This window comes from Sinohyriopsis cumingii, chromosome 1 (genome assembly GCF_028554795.1).
Source record: "Sinohyriopsis cumingii isolate HCF-2022 chromosome 1, ASM2855479v2, whole genome shotgun sequence".
NCBI classification, from domain to species: domain Eukaryota; kingdom Metazoa; phylum Mollusca; class Bivalvia; order Unionida; family Unionidae; genus Sinohyriopsis; species Sinohyriopsis cumingii.
In genome coordinates this window covers 93,489,167-93,506,172 of record NC_142961.1, presented here as the reverse complement: position 1 = coordinate 93,506,172, position 17,006 = coordinate 93,489,167, and the positions used below count along the sequence as shown (strand labels likewise).

Sequence of the window (17,006 nt, the reverse complement as noted above, 5' to 3'; positions counted from 1 at the left end):
AAATCGCAGCAAACCAAAATCTAGGAAGCCAAACTCTACGTACGACGTGTGGAAGTGCTACCTAAAGTGGGAAACGACATCAGTCAAAGTTTGAGCAGAACGACCGCCAAGTATCCGATAAGACGCGTGGAAGTGAAAACTTTCACTATTCCCACTGGACAGCACTCTATGATCGAAGATTATCTGTTCCAAGGTCAGTTACCCAAACGTTTAATCCTTGGTATCGTGAGCAATGCAGCCTTTAATGGAGTCCGCGATCAAAATCCTTTCCACTTTTATCACTATGACGTGTCCAAGATTGAAGTCAGTCGCGATGGCAAGACCTTGTGTACCCGACCCTTCGAACCTAAGTTTGACAAGAAGAATTACTTGAGGTCATACTTGTCCCTGTACGAAGCCACGGGACAGTTAGGAACCAACACCAGTCACGGCATTACGTACGAGGATTATGCAGAAGGCTTCACTTTGTGGGCTTTTGATTTCACTCCAGACCAAGGCAGCGATGAGGGACATTTCCACCCAATAAAATCCGGCCAGATTCGTGTGGAACTTCAGTTTGCTAAACATCTACCCCACACGGTGAACGTCATCCTGTATGCCGAATTCGATAATACCATAGAAATCAACAGTTTGAGAGAAGTCATTCTAGACCATTAGAAGCTATGGAAGACTGTTATCCCACTTTACCTAATGGAGATACTTTGGACGTGGAATATGAGGGGACCATGAAAGGAGAATCCCAAGAGAAAGACGAAGAAGTGATAATGATGAAGTCTAGATGGCCAGAAAAAGAAGCACATATAGTGGGCTGTTTTGCTACAGTCCTGGGAGATAAAATTAGGAATTTATCAAGAAAGATTGCTATGGATGTCACAACGATCATCCCAGCCAAATTCAACACGATAAATGTTTGATGTTGAGTCAAGAAGAAAAATTGGACGAGTATCTGGACTAAGCTTGGCGTCTCAAAAGAATTCGTGTTGGATGAGTGGTATAAAGGCTTGGGTAAATATTATTGTCCTCCATTAACGCTTCTGGAGATCCGTCGCATAGAAACTCTCTTGGACAAGGGTAAGAAGTCGGAGCTAAACGCCTTTTACTTGTCAGACATTTTCCAAGAGAAAGTCAGGATCGAATTGATCATTTATTATCACCTGTGAAGAAAAAAACACACAAAACATGGATACCTGGGAACTTTATTACCTTTTGAACCACACTGCTTCTTGGAATCCTGTCGTATGTGCTAAAGATGAACTCCCTCATCGCAAACCTCAAGACCATCAAGCTTATTTGATCAACACGGACGACAGGCATATCCCAGGAACCCACTGGGTAGCCGTCTACTTTCCTCAAGAAGGATGTGTGGAATATTTCGATTGGTATGGATTGCCCCCTTTGGAAGACGATATGATTGACTTTATGAGAAGAAATGCTCAGACCACACGATTCAATAATGTTAAATTACAAGGCACAGATTCATTGGTGTGTGGATAATATTGTGTGTATTTTCTGTATCATCACAGTCTGGGATATTCTTTAGAACATTTAGTGACTTATTTTGATCATCATTCTTCTAGAAACGATGAGAAAGTAGATCGATGGTTTTGTGACCATTATGCTTATTTTTTGTCTTTAGCTAGGAAACGTAGTGTACATCAATGGTCCAATGACTTCCAACAGTGGAAATCACAATTTCATTCACAACGTTGTAAGCCACGTCCAAAATAGATAGTTAGTTGAAAAACATGTTTGTTAGTTAAATTGAATGGTTAATGTTGAAAAAAATTGTTAATTGTTAGTTATGAGGTATTTGAATAAAAATGTTGTGTTTTGAAGAAAAAAATGCGTTTGTCTTTAGTTTTGCTACGGATGTCATGATTGATGCTCTTTGACTTCTCTCTATCCCTCACATGACACTAATTTAGCGTTCCGACTAGAAACTGTGTAGGGATGTTTTCCTTCGCGTCCGCGCTTTCAACATGAAGACCCGCAAGGTGCCGTCATTAACCAGGTGCATCTGGAGTTTGAAAATAAAAACAGCCCTTTTCAGGGCTAACCAAAACTCTAGAAAAGAAACACTATTCAATTTGCCAATGTGTGAATGTGGAGTAGTGTGAATATAAACACTCACTCCTTTCCTGGTGTGATTGTAGGTGTTTATGTGTGTTTGTAAGCGCCCACGTACGTTTGTGTGGATAATAGATTATTGGGTTTTGTAAGTGCTCACGTACGTTTGTGTGGATTGTAGATTATGATTATGTGTTTTGCTGCTTCGTGTGTGTGGATAGTATATTTTGTTTTTGTTTTTGCTGCTTCATGTGTGTGGATACTAGGTTGTGGTTATGTTTTTTGCTGCTTCGCTTGTGTGGATAGTAGATTATGGTTTTTTTTTTTTTTTTTTTTTTTTTTGCTGCTTCCCGTGTGTGGATAGTATATTATGGTTTTGTTTTTTTGCTGCTTCCCGTATGTGGATACTATATTTTGGTTTGATTTTTGCTGCTTCGCGTTTGTGGATAGTATATTTGGATTTGATTTTGCTGCTTCCCGTGTGTGGATAGTATATTTGGGTTTGATTTTTGCTGCTTCGCGTGTGTGGATAATATATTTGGGTTTGCTTTTTGCTGCTTCGCGTGTGTGGATAGTATATAATGTGGATAATTATTTGTCTCCTCATCACTGTGTGGATAGTAGATAATATGTGAAGAGAAAAGTAGGGGATGTTTTCCTTCACGTCCGTGATTTAGATATAAAACTCACAGCGTTCGTCATTCGCGCCATTCTACGGAATTAAGACAACAAAGATGGTGGCCGTGACAGAGTTATTAAAAAACAACTTGCGAGAGAGCTGTTTCTGGATAATAGATGGAATATACGTAATGGAAAAGTTAGAAAAGGAATTCAAGTATGATGGAAGTGAAGATTATGTGACAAGTTTGAAAATATCTAGAGACCTTGTACAATAAATGATGGAGGAAGATGTGGAAAGAATTAGAGGATTGATTGACCCACCTTATGTGAGAGTGGGAAGTTTAAAGGAAGCACTTGAGAATGTCATCCAAGTCAGATACTTCTTAGAAAAAATATTGTATGGGACGGAGTGGTGGTACGTAAAGTGGGGTTTAGACCAGCTGATAAATGCAGAAGAAAAGATGAGAAAAGTGCTGATACAAGAGGTGAATAACATCAAAGAAAAATGGTCAAAAGAAAGAAAGGAAGAAGAGAATAGAAAGAAGAAATTGGACTTTGACCAACTGAATAAGAACTTGATCTAGATCCAAGAGAAAATTAGAGCCATGGGCCATCCCGAATGGATGCCAGAGTCTCAAAAAAGGAGGAGAAGAAAGGAATAATGGAGAAAGTCAGGAGCTGGTGGAAAAAAATGGAGGAATAAGAAGAAGAAGAAGAAGAACCCGAAAGACCCTTTTCAGGGCCCCTCCTATGCCTCGAAAAGAAATTGACTTTCTTGCCTAAATTTTAAAATGTATCAGTGTTTATTTTTTTTTCTGTTGTAAGGGATATATATGTACACCCCGCTCTTTGCTCAGTACTGTGACGTCACCTGCCCCTAGTTGCAACAGTGTTACCAATCTCCCCTACCGTGACGTCAAACGCTCTCTTTCCCTTGTCGCTATACAAACCCAATAATCCCTATGTTCCATTTCCTTTGAGTCTATAAAGGCCCAGGGTGTACTAAAAAAGTTTGAGGCTAAACAGGCCCAGGGGGTTCCGTAATGTTAATTCTCATTGAGGCAATAAATCTTGAGGCTATAGTGCCGCGACGCCTTTTACACTGGATTTTCCATGAGGCTGAATCGCCTCACAACACTGCTTGAAAATTAATTATTTTCTTAAAAACTGTGAGTATTAAAATCGGAGTTGATGAAGTGTGACCTGGTACTCACGATTTGCATTGCTAATCGCATGAGTACAAAAATCTGGCAACCCGCATTTTCAAATGTTGTAGAGAAAAAATAAAAAAATATTAAATGAAAGTCGTATACTGATTGTGATCAAAATATAAAAATGAAAGAACACAAGTTTTCCATATTTATATATTCCGAGAACAACTTCAGGAGTTTTGTTGTATCACGGGACTACCAAGTGGACGTTTGTTCTCTGATTGATAAATCAGACTGGCCATATTGCCAGTTTTTAGAAAGAGTATCTGACTTTCATTTCATATAATTGAATTTCCCTACAACAACATTAAAATGGAGTTTGTTGTTGATTTGACGTGACTAATGGACTTCCGATGTCGTCGTTTGAGATTCGACAATTGACTAGTAAATGACATGGCGAGTACCGGGTCAGGTTTCATCAATGCCCTAGTTTCGTCTAGTCTGTCAGCGGAATAAAGACAACGATTACACTGGACAACAAATTTTTACAAAAGTCATGTTACTGAAATAAAATTAGTCAATTCTTATCAATTTTTATGTGCTGAACACGTTTATGACAGTCAAATTGCAAAATTGGCTCTAGTTTTTTTGTAATCTGCAAGAAATTAATGTTTACATAACGAAATGCATTCCAATAGTAAAAGGTCAACTGTAATAGCCTACCTATAAAAAATCAAGTCATTGACTACATCTTAGATTTCTTCGCCTGTCTCTTGTACAGCTGTTCGGGAGCATCTCTGAGGAGTGTCCAGCAGTAGTCAGCCAGCATTGTAGTGGACAATTTTCCCTGGTATCTTTGTTCCATTGTTGCGATATCTTGATGAAAACGTTCGCCGTGTTCATCACTAACAATACCACAGTTGCTAGGAAAGAAATCCAAATGGGAATGAAGGAAGTGAATCTTTAGAGACATATTGCAGCCAAGTTCCTTATACTTCATCAACATGTCTTCTACTAGTTCCTTATAGTTTTCTGCCCTAATATTTCCGAGGAAGTTTGTAGAAACTAGGCGAAAAGCATTCCATGCTTGTTTCGCGTCACCTTCCAGCAAGTTGTTGAACCGGTCATCTTTGAAAAGCTCTCGAATCTGAGGACCCACAAAAACTCCCTCTTTAATCTTTGCTTCGCTGAGTCGAGGGAATTTTTCATGCAGGTATCGGAATGCTGGCAAAGTCCGGTCAATGGCTTTCACGAAGTTCTTCATCAAACCTAGTTTGATGTGAAGGGGTGGTAGCAAGATTTTCTGAGCCTCAACCAGAGCTGGGTGTTGGATATTCTTCTCTCCAATGGCTACATTCTGCCTGTGAGTCCATTCCTTCCTCATGTAGTGCATTTCCCTTGCTCGGCTATCCCACTCGCATAAGAAACACATGTATTTTGTATATCCTTGCTGCAGTCCCATTAAAAGGGGAACTACCTTCAAATCACCACAGAGGTGCCAGCTGTACTTGTTATACTCAATGGAATTCAGTAGCTGCCTTAAGTTATCGTATGTCTCTTTCATGTGGACAGCATACGCTACTGGAATAGATGGAAGAATGTTTCCATTGTGCAAAAGCACAGCCTTGAGACTCAGTTTCGAAGAGTCCACAAATAGTCTCCATTCTTGTGGGTCATGAGTGATTTTTAAAGCATTCATGAGGCCCTCAATATCGGAACAGAATATCAGATTACTTTCCTTTCTGAAGAAAGGCTCCAATTGCTGGTGGCGCTTTCGATATGCAGTAATTGTGACATCTTCTTCTAGAAGATTCCATTGTTGGAGTCTTGATCCTAGCAATTCTGCCTTGTTCTTTGATAAGTCCAAATCACGAATCAGGTCATTTAGTTCTTCCTGTGTTATTCTGTGTGGGGTTGATGATGCACCACAGTGAAAATCTGGATCACTGCATGCTGATGGACCAGGAGAAGAACAGGTCGACTCACCTTTGTCTTCGTCAGATGAATCAAGAGAATATTCTGCTGGAGGTTCTGGAATAGGAAGTCCCTCACCATGTGGAACTGGTCTCAATGCAGACGGAATGTTTGGGTAGACTATTCTCGACTTCTTTCGCTTCGTTATTCCGCCGGAAAGAGGAGGAACCAAGCAGAAGTAACAGTCATTTAGGTGGTTGCTTGGCTCTCTCCACACCATTGGGACTGCAAACGCCTTTGATGACCTTTTGCAATTCAACCACTGTGAAAGCTGTGTTGTACATGTAGCACAGCATATATGCGGAGCCCAAGGCTTGTCTTGGTCACCAACCTTGCATCCGAAGTAAAGATGATATGCCTTCTTCACTTGAGAATTGATACTTTTCTTCTGGTTGGCAAATGTCACTTCCCCACAAATATAGCAAAAATTGTCCGCGGTATTAACACACTTTCGAGGCATTACTGTTCTTTATTGTACGTAAATGGATAAAATAATAAGTTTTATGTAACAGTAGCTTGAACTGTCTCGCACAACGTCTAAAATGTTTTAAATGCTGAACCTATCTGATTGGGCTTTATATAGTACACTGCTTACGTCAGCTTCAGCAGCCGCCTGGCATTAGTATAATAGGCCTACACATGTATAGTACACTGCTGACGTCAACTTACTTCAGCAGCCGCATGGCATTAGTATTGCATTGCATCAGAAAATGATGCAATCAACTGTGGATGATGTGAGCATGATGGTATTATGCAATGTTACATCATTATTCCGGATGTTGCTGCAGTCCTACTGGAGAAATTTACACAGTGAAACATAGAAAATGAGGTATATGAATATCTTCAAAACGAGAGCCAATACAAATTTTTCACGGTTATATTCGTGTTCGGCACACCAAAATACTACAGATTAGGGCCTTTTCAAGTCAGTAATGATTTCACTGTTGACCAGTGTTATAATACTCTCCATTTCTGAGAAAATCATTTTTCTATCGATTTCATGCAGGTATAAGTCGATATAACATACGTTTAAGTTTTCTAGGCCCGCTGGTAAGCGACTATCACATGTCGCTACTGCACAGTGGCGGCAAGTTAAAAAATTTCCGTATGCAATTGTAACGACCCCACACCCCAAACTAAATGTGCAAATATGAAAAATGGGGTGTGAATATATGGAGAAAATCCAGATTAGAAAATGGACTGCTGTTCGTTTTAAGTCAACTTTGTAGTTCAAATTGTTGAATCGCTGAGCTGAAATGAGAAATTGATTCGAGCCCCTGTATCAATACAGGCATGGGGACTTGCTTAGCAAATTACAAGACAAGTTGATTTTACAGAAAATTCAGGCCTTGTTTATACAACAGCAAATACTTTTGAAGGTCTTTTGTCAAAATTTAAATCAACCCTTTTGAAAATGGTTTTGGAATGATGGATTTTTAACCAGATCTTAAGGAGATTAGGGTTGTTTGAAAAATCTTGCTTCGGATTTTATTGGCACAGATAAATTCATGGTTAAAGTCTTTTGTAACAAGACGGGATTCTAATTATTTGCGTTTATTTTATTATTTATACTGTAATAGGAAGTGTTTACTTTCTATAAGATGCGCGCACACACACACACACACACACACACATATATATATATATATATATATATATATATATATATATATATATATATATATATATATATATATATATATAGCACACACACACACACATATATGTGTGTGTGTGTAGATTTCTTTACAATTAAAGGTTTGAAAGGAAACAGAACTAATGCATGTTCATGATGTTGTTCCTTCTTAGCAACATAATGCAGGTCAGCAAAGTAAAGTCAGAATTTTTATTTTGTACATTGAAATGCCTTTACATGCCAATTTAAAGGAATATAATTAAACTTGGTTCGTGTGCTACATTTGTGGTTTTGTACATGATCATCTTTTCCGGCTTATATGTTTTGGAGAGTCTTGAAAGAGAACCATCTTTAGATGTAGAAAAAGTATGTTTTATAATCTAAAATGTTCTTTAATTACATTCAGTAATGGTCATATGTGAACCTTGAAATAATTTATTTCATCGTGGAAGAACCCTTGAAATGACCTGGAAAGGTATATTTAGAAAAGCGTGGGAACAATGTGTAAAAGAAATAACAATATTCGATTCAAAAGAAACCCAAAGGTCCCGCCGTCTCCCTCCATCCCTTGAAAATGATTTGGTCGTTCTCAGCGTTTGAGAATTATTGACATAATTTCCATATCAGTGCAGGAGAGGGCTTCTCTTCTTTTTCTTCTAGTAGTGAGTTGAGAAAAGCTATTATTGATACAAATAATGTAACAATTACAAGAGATTATATATTCAAAGAAAAGCGTGTATCGAGTCAGTAATGCGGGTGACCCCGGGTGGCCGAGTGGTCTGTCACTTCTGCCTGAGTTCGAGTCTCGGCCCGACTATCGTGGGTATGCGAGAAAGTGTTTTTGCTCTACCAGATATAGCGTCATGTTTGTACTGAAAGCGAGTATCGAATACAAAACTAGTGCGTATCGAGTTCAGAAGAGTGGATATATTGTTTTTAAAATAAAGCGAGTATCGAGTTCAGAAGCAACCAGTTCCATCTTCACAATCACATCGCTGTATGCTAATGTTTGAAGTTGACACATTTACAAGAAATAGCTAGTGTCTGGGTTACACATTTGTACCGGTAAAATGCTCAGAATTTATTACAAACATAATTAGCTGCAGGTGGCTATAGTGTATATACAGGAGACTGTGACGTCTGTGATATACACCTGTGAGTGGGCGTTACTTATTAACCGATGTAGCGGTAATATTGTTCATGCATAGACAGGCTTACCCACTGGTGCAGTGTGTGTGTGTGTGTGTGTGTGTGTGTGTGTGTGTGTTAACATAATTTTCTTTCTATATATGCTGTAGAGTAACTGGGAGAGGCACATCTTACAAGTTACGCTTCAAGTCTTCTATATAGGCGTCACAATAATCAGAAGTGTGTGGGTCTTTAGATACATTTTTAAAAACTTTATGGAGGACTTAATACAAATTTAATTTCGATGGGAAAAAGATGATTAGTTTCTAACTTCTGCGGTTTTCCACGAATATTACCCAAAAATGTGTTATTTGTTAATGTTATTTTTATATATAATAAATGCCTTTTTGAAGGATGTACATCTTGCCGCTTCATATGACAAGAGGTTTCCAATCCCAGTTATGTTCAGTATTTCCTATGATTAAGTGGGTAAGGTACTGTGCTGTATAGTTTTGTTCTTACTGTTCAGCTGGATAGCTCAGAGGTTTACACACTCACAAGGGAGTGCACATGTGCAGTTCTGTTCGTTCCAGCCTACATAATCTATTTTTAGCAGATTCCTTCGCTTGCCTACAGCTGAATCAGAGGTCAAACTCAGTGGTAGAGGTCAATCCTACCATATATGGGGGTGTAATAAAATCTACTAGTGGTGGTTTCACTATGGAGGCTACTGACTAGTTGTACTTTAAACAGTGTGTAAGCGGATCTCGTTTCTGTCTTTAGAAAGGAATTCATCTGTGTTAAAGGTATGAACATGAACATGAACATTTTATCAGCTATAACGTGGGCCGCTATGGATGAATGATTTTTGTCTGCTTGGAAAAAAATATAGGCATGCTACACAGTCAAGTTTGTTTTCCTATTAACTTGAGTTTATGACATGTAGATTGTTTGTTTAATGATGTTACCTGTTGTTTTTTTTCTCACAGAAATTAATAATTTTGAAAGGACTAGAAAAGTAGAAGTGTAGGTTATTGTTATGACTTTTGAAGATTACATAGACTTGTTTGGGTGTAACCTACATGTGAGATGACAAATAACATGATATTATAGGGTATTATAATGTGTGTACGTGCATGCGTGAGTGTTGGGATGGGAAACATTCACTTCACTGCACACCCACCAACTATTTTAGGTCCCTTTCTATACTGCAATGGGGCGGTGGAAAGCCTTCCTCACAAAAGGGGTGGGAGGCATTTGTGAAAGGTAGAAGTACACGTTCATGCACAGTAAGGAGGAGGTTTGTAATGGAGGGGGTACTTAAATTATCATATATATATGCCAAACTGCTGGTCTGCAATTCTAAGTATGGGGCTGCGATTTCCATGTCCCATATTTCCAAGTATTGGAGGGGACGGGTTGCTTCATCGGGACTCATTCCTGAAGGTTTATAATATTTCTACTACTCTCAAGGAATGTTTGAGTCAGAATTTCGTCACGAGCCATTTCATACTTTTTTCTTTTTTTTTTTCCTTCTTTTTTTCACCCTTCAATCATCTCCTCATCTCTTGCTTATATATGCCACTAGTTACTTAACCCATATCATCAAATTGACTCTTTTAGTATCATATTGGTTGTTTCCCTTTCTATCAAGGAGTTACCTTCCCATGGTTGGTCTTTTGATAATAAAGCATAGCAAACACAAAAGCTCTTATTCATTTGTAGCTGACAGTACTTATGATAAAAAATTAAAAATAATACAGTGCTGTTTTACATAAATATGTAATTTCATATTAATTAATAATTAATTAATTGAAACTATTTCTTTATGATAATTGTACTTGTTCAGCTATATGTTACATTGCATAGTACCTACCATGGGTGTTGTAATCCCTTACCAATAAGGGACATAACCAATACAATACACAAATAGGGAATAATAAAGTTGAAATGAAGAACATTCACATGAAGAGTACAGTTTTACATTGCTCTGTTAGGTTTTCACTGATGCCACAGTGATGTCATAATGCTACAAGATTTGCGCTTGTGTATTGGTATTTTTAATGTACCTTTACAATTTTTCAGTCGTATCAGTACAATGTCTGCATTGTGGCAGTTTATAATAATGTCTAGCACTAGGGCATCATGCTGCAGACATATAGCATGATGTCCCACCCAGTCATATTATCCTGACACCCGGCCAACCAGTTAGAACATTAACCACTTAATGATGAGCACCTTGCAAGGCAGCTGTCAGTACCAGTTTATAAGTCTTTGATATGACTTGGCTGGCGGTTCGAACCCAAACCTTCCACATCCAAGGCAGACTCTCTAACAACTTTGCCATTGGAGCAGTAGGGGAAAGGCTGGCCAAAGATCTTGAAGTCAAAGGTAGTGAGAAATAAAACAAAATAATTTTGTAACTGCATAAAGTTTTGCATATATAGCACTAAGTCTGTAGTATTCATGCCATTCAGGTAGTGATCTGCAGTGATCAATCCATATTACATGATGTGTGAAAGAGCATGGGGAAGGGGGAAGACAGGATCTGTTTAGACCACTTTGAAAACTCCAAAACTTAAATAACTAACTAGACTGTCAAACAGCGCAGGTGAAAAATACTTGTACCGGTTTTCGAAATAATTTCTTTTTACATTCCAGTTTAATGACCATCAAAAAATCTAATTTTAAATAAACTTATGTACATGTATTGACACATCACGATGTCACTTTCTATACATTGAAGAGTTTCAAAGGTCAGAAATCACTAGGAGTAGAAGGGCTCTATATTGAAAGAATATCAATGGTTAAATTTATAACTAATGTAGAGTTGAGTTATGTTTTATAAAAGTTTGTGTACATAATTTTTTTCGTAAATAATTTTTTTTGGATAAATTTGAATTAACTTATGAATTAGAATAATTTAGTTCTACCCCTGAATGATCCCAGACTTTTATACGGAGGGACATCAATGACTGTATATTTTTCCTACACCCTCACTAAACTTGCATGAACTTCTACGGAACTAGGTGTCAGATTAATTTACATACACCCATCTAAACACATTATATAGACTGAGCCTTTAGCCTTTGTCAGGCATGAATTTGCAGGTACTACAAAGGGTGGCACTCTCATAACATCAGCTGCCTGTCACTTCATTGTTGTGCCAGGGGGTAATAAATGATTTTAGGACTAGATTGTGACATGCTAAAGTGTAGCTTTAGGAGGTATGTACTTTATACAGAAGGATCAAAGAGCAACATTTGTTTTCTTTTTGTCTATTTTAGTAGGGAATGAGTTGAAGCATAACTTAAAAAGATATTGTATACTGAACCACATTTGTATTAAAAGTATGTTATGGAAAATGAACAAACTTTAATTATTCCGACATTTTCAGATAAAAGAGGAGATTGTATAATGCTACTCATCTGGACACGCATGTATGCATATGTGTGTATTAGTAGTGTCATGCATTTCCTGAAAATTCTACTCCAATAAGATAGATAATTCCTGTTCCAGTAAGAAAGGGAATACTAATACCAAAAAGATATGGAATTCCAATTCAGATAAGATTTGGAATCCCTATTAAAAATAATACATGGAATTCCTAGTCCAGTAAGATAGAGAATTCCTATTCCAATTAGATATGGAATTCCTATTCCAATAAGAGTACAATTCCTATTCCAATAAGATAGGGAATTCCAATTCCAGTAATACTGGGAATTCCCATTCCATTAAGATAGGGAATTACTATTCCAAGAAGATAGAGGATTCCTATTCCAATAAGATAGACCGCTGGATGCGGGAGGTCGCGGGTTCAAACCCCGGCCGAGTCATACCAAAGACTTACAAAAACTTACAAAAATGGTACTAACAGCTGCCTCATTAGGTGCTCAGCATTAAGAGGTTAGTGTTAAGACTGGTCGGCCTGGTGTCAGGATAATGTTACTGGGTGGGACATCATGCTACATGTCTGCGGCATGATGCCCCAGTGCTAGACATCACTATAAACTGTCACACTGCAGACATCGTAGTGATATGGCTGAAAAATTGTTAAAGCTTCGTTAAAAATCTAAATCACACACACACACACACACACACACACACACACACACCAATAAGATAGTAAATTTTCTTATCTAAATAAGATAGGAGTAGTGGTCAGGTAGGGTGACAGTTCAGATGAAATTTAAATAACTCTGGTCTTTTTGTCTTAAATTCTTGAGAATTAATATTTGTGTACTTGTATTAACTCATATAAGAGAAATCCCCATTTTCAACATTTTATTTAAATTTAATGGGTTTGAAAATACAAATTTACATGTGCAGCAGCAGATCCAAATATACCCCCATCTCTCAGCCATCCCTGTTTGTGCACCAGACATTAGCCGTTTATGTCCATTTTTTTTCTTTGGGGTGCTTAAATGTTGATTAAGGTCAAAATGGAAAAGCCCATGGGCATGCTATACGTGTTTTTCAAAAAGATAATTTAAGTTGGCTATGATTGCTTCAGTATAACAGTTGTACTGTAGTGGTATGACTGGTCTTTAAGGAGGTAACTGCTCTACTGGGATGTTTGGCTTTTCGGGACCAACCATTTAATGTTCTCTTGTGGAGGCATTTGAGGGCTTTTCTTTTTAAATCTGGCTTTCTTGTAGCTTAATTAAATATTCTTGCTTTGATGCATAGTTGGCCTGGTGTCAGAACAATGTGACAGGGTGGAGCATGATGCTACCTGTCTGTGGCATGATGCCCCAAACTTATTTCTGAATCTGAGCTTGTTATCGCTATAAACTGCCACAATGCAGACATAGCAACATGCCTAAAACTGTTAAAGCTACATTAAAAATCCAAATCACACTCAAATATACTTTGATAATCATGATGATGCATGTAACAAGTCTATGAGCCTCATTTTTAATGGATTGTTCAATCGATATGTAGTGGATGTTTTTTTACCTACATTAATTCAAAATAGATTTCATCATATGGTACCAACAGATGAGTGGCAAAACTATGAGTTAAAATATATTGCTTTTTGTATTACAAGATGAAATGTATCTGGTATTAATGTAGGAAAATAAAATTTTATTTTTATTATACACCAAACTTATTTCTGAATCTGAGCTTGGTATATATAACTTGCTCTTTGGCACAATACCTAACCCCTTTTCATAAGTTCACCTCAGTTTCAGTCACATTTATTGGCTGATTATAAAAATATCAGTGATTTGAGAGAACTCAAACTTGGTAAACATGTTTATCCTGTGTGATATTAGAATGTAGGCCAACTCCTAACCTCAGTTATGGATAAAGGTCAATCACAAAATACAAGTTATGTATAGAGTTCCATTTCCAGCCTTCTGTGTTCCCATTTAGAGGAGGTATGGTCTCACCTTTACTTTTCCTTCCAAGAGCACAACTTTCCCTTGAATTGTTGGATTTAGCTAAATTTGGCATACAGCTATCTGTTGACGAGGCCTTGACTGAGTTAAATTTCCAGTATTCTGTGACATCATTTATGAGTGTTGTACTCCCAGAATGCCTGTCTTCCTGACATTTAATTTCTACAGCACAACTTTACCAGATTTGACTGGATTTTAGCCTGGTTTAGGATGCAGCTTTATATTCAAGAGACCTTGAAATAGTTTGATTTCCATGATGACCCATTCTTTTGATTTTGATTTCATAACCTTACTAAGGTTTATTGGATTTCAGTAGATTTTAGGGTGCAGCTTTATGTTGATGAGAGCTTAAACAATCTATTTACAACATTATACAACATTATTTACTTGAGTTATATCCTCTGGTTGCCTGTTTTTCAAACTTTATTATCTGAGTCATAACTTTACCAAGGTTTGCTGGTGTTCAACCAAATTTGATACAGGCCTTTTTATTGGTTAGACCCTGAAAAATTTGGATTTTCAGAATTCCACAACATCATTTACATGAGTTTTGCCTACATTTTCCTGTCCTCCTGAGTTTTTTTTTTTTAATCGTGTCTTTATCAAGAATTGTTGGACATTTACCATATTTGAAATGGAGCTGTTCATATATGCCAATGAGATAATGAGGGTGTTTACTTTCCAGCATTCAACATTATAATTAAGAAGAGTTATGGCCCTTTATTACCAATGCTTTATTGCTTCCTGCAGTTTAACTTTACTAAAGAATGTTGGATTTCATCCAAATTATCATGCACATTTATATTATTGTTACTACAAACCACAACTTGAAAGTCCCACAGAATGATGATCCCATGATTAAATTTTATGAATGTGTAACTAACTACAAATTAAAAGACCCATAGAACATTGATCCCATGATGAAATTCTATGAATGCGAACTACAAATTTAGAGATCCAAAGAACAAAATTACAGGATTTCATGACCATTATATTAGTAATGATGAAAATGTCCTTTTTTCACCAGACCACAAAAATGGAGACCTACCAAAAATTAATTTTGGGTAAATAAAGTTAATTCTGAACAATTCTCTTGACAGTTAGGGTTTGTAGCAGTATATAATGAAAGCATTAGAGATATAGTTGTAAATAAAGACAGAATTCTGCTATAAAACATTCAGTTAATACTGCTGGTACTAAATGCAGATTGACCACACCATTGCCTGGTTGAATCCTTAAGTTTTAAATTTTACAACTGTTTTAGAAATATCAAAGTTGGTTAAATTCTGTTTTTACCTTGTCTCCACTGCAGTTTGTTTTTCAGTGTGTACTTATTCATGTAAAAAATTATTTTAAAAAGTAGCTAGGTTATGAATAACTTGCAGCCGTTGGTTTTCTGTTCAGATTAGACCTAGTGCCTGTACCTGTATGTTTTATATAAGGAGGTAAATTGATCTGCAAGAATGAAGTCTGTCTTTTATTACTCATTTGGCCTGCATGTACTTGATGCATGATCATTGCATTCCTTTTGCATTTATGACTATATATGTTGTATATGCATAATGCAGGTAGGTTTATGTTCAAGAAAACTGCAAGATTTACACGATTTTGGTTTCTGCTTGAAATATACATGTACCTAATTAAGAATAAAAATCCAGGAAGCATAGGGCAACTGTGCTTTTGCATACATTTTTTTATATAAGGTACTTTATTTCAGATTTATTAAAAGTCCAGTATTAGAATCATACTTTTATCAATTTCCAGCTTTTACGTTCAAAGTATTCACCTGCAATAATTGTTAAAGATTATGTCTTTCTTGGTAATCAGTAAGTGTTTAGTTGACTTCTCCCTAGCAATAGGTGTGTGATACCTTTCCATAAGGCAGTGTATTAGATAAATGTCTCTCAGATTTCATCATGAAAAAAATAGCAGTGGTCCATCCATTGTCATACTTTAAAATATAAAGCTGCATTACAAGTAACAAGTTTGGTTTGATTTGGTTCTTTACAGCACAGCAAAATTAATACATGTAGGTTATTTAGTGCTGAGGAGTAAATTGCCTTGCCCAAGGATACAGGGTCTTAACTAACCTGGGCTGATATAATAGTAGGATTAAACCTGCACCCTTTCAGTTGAAGTATCGAGATATCAAATGACAAATGATAAATTGCTATACAAGTCATATGTTACACTGAAGACCTACAGTGATTTGATCTTTCAATATTTTACTGTCCAGTATAGATTTACACACTGACAATAATTAATCAGACTCCAGCAGACTACAGTGACTCATTGCAGTGTTGTATGGAGAAGTGGTTACTTATCCAAAGTCAGTGGGTCTCTGTTTTCATCACCTTGAGATTATCTTTTTACAAGATGGAAAACTTGTTTTGCAGTTAGCATAAAATATGTAATTTTTTAATAGAAAAAAAGCCTTCAATTCTTTTCCCTTTTTTCTTATTCATCTTCTTTCTTGCTTTTTCTGTCTCTATGCAACTTCTAACCAGTTTGCAGTTCATAGAGCTAAGTAAAGATGTTGTCAGCTCTCTGTATGCCAGGTTTGTGTATTTGCCCCAGTCTAGTGATGCTGGTAACTGGTGTGAAGGAATTACCGGAAATAATTCAGATACTAGGACTGACTTGGACTTCCTGAGTTACTGAAGTTTATTAGTGTAACAAAATTCTTGGGCTGTCTGGCATTATTTTATCAATACAGCTAATGATGCTTTTGTATTTCTGTCTGGCTGTCTGGTAATTGGTGAATACTGGAATATTTTAGGCATGATATCAGGTAATTTTTATCTACAGTTTGTACTCATAAAAATTGAAGGAGTTAAAGAGCAGCATCCTAATTGTACAATGTATTGTGCAAGTAGAATAATGAATGGAGAAAATATTTATAAGTTTTATCAAGGAGTTGTACAGTGAAGCTTGTAGAACTGATGAAAAGTTGGTATTACATACAGTAGCAACTTTTCAAATTTTGAATTTCTGTACAGAATTCCAGTTGGTAAATTTAGATAT

The 17,006-nt window shown here is 36.8% G+C and overlaps 1 protein-coding gene across 4 annotated transcripts in view; it reads left to right on the top strand.

Annotated features, from left to right (window-relative positions):
- LOC149807359 (ferric reductase 1-like) overlaps positions 1 to 17,006 on the top strand; it is a 144,592-nt gene that overhangs the window by 32,734 nt on the left and 94,852 nt on the right. Inside the window, exon 1 of one of the 4 annotated variants that reach the window (XM_089965864.1) lies at positions 9,120 to 9,383. The exons of 2 other annotated variants lie outside the window; for them this stretch is intronic. The gene's annotated coding sequence lies outside the window, so the exon portion shown is untranslated. Of the gene's footprint in view, positions 1 to 9,119; positions 9,384 to 16,663; positions 16,774 to 17,006 lie in introns of those variants that run through there. One more of the 4 variants, XM_089965870.1, reaches the window with a different exon arrangement.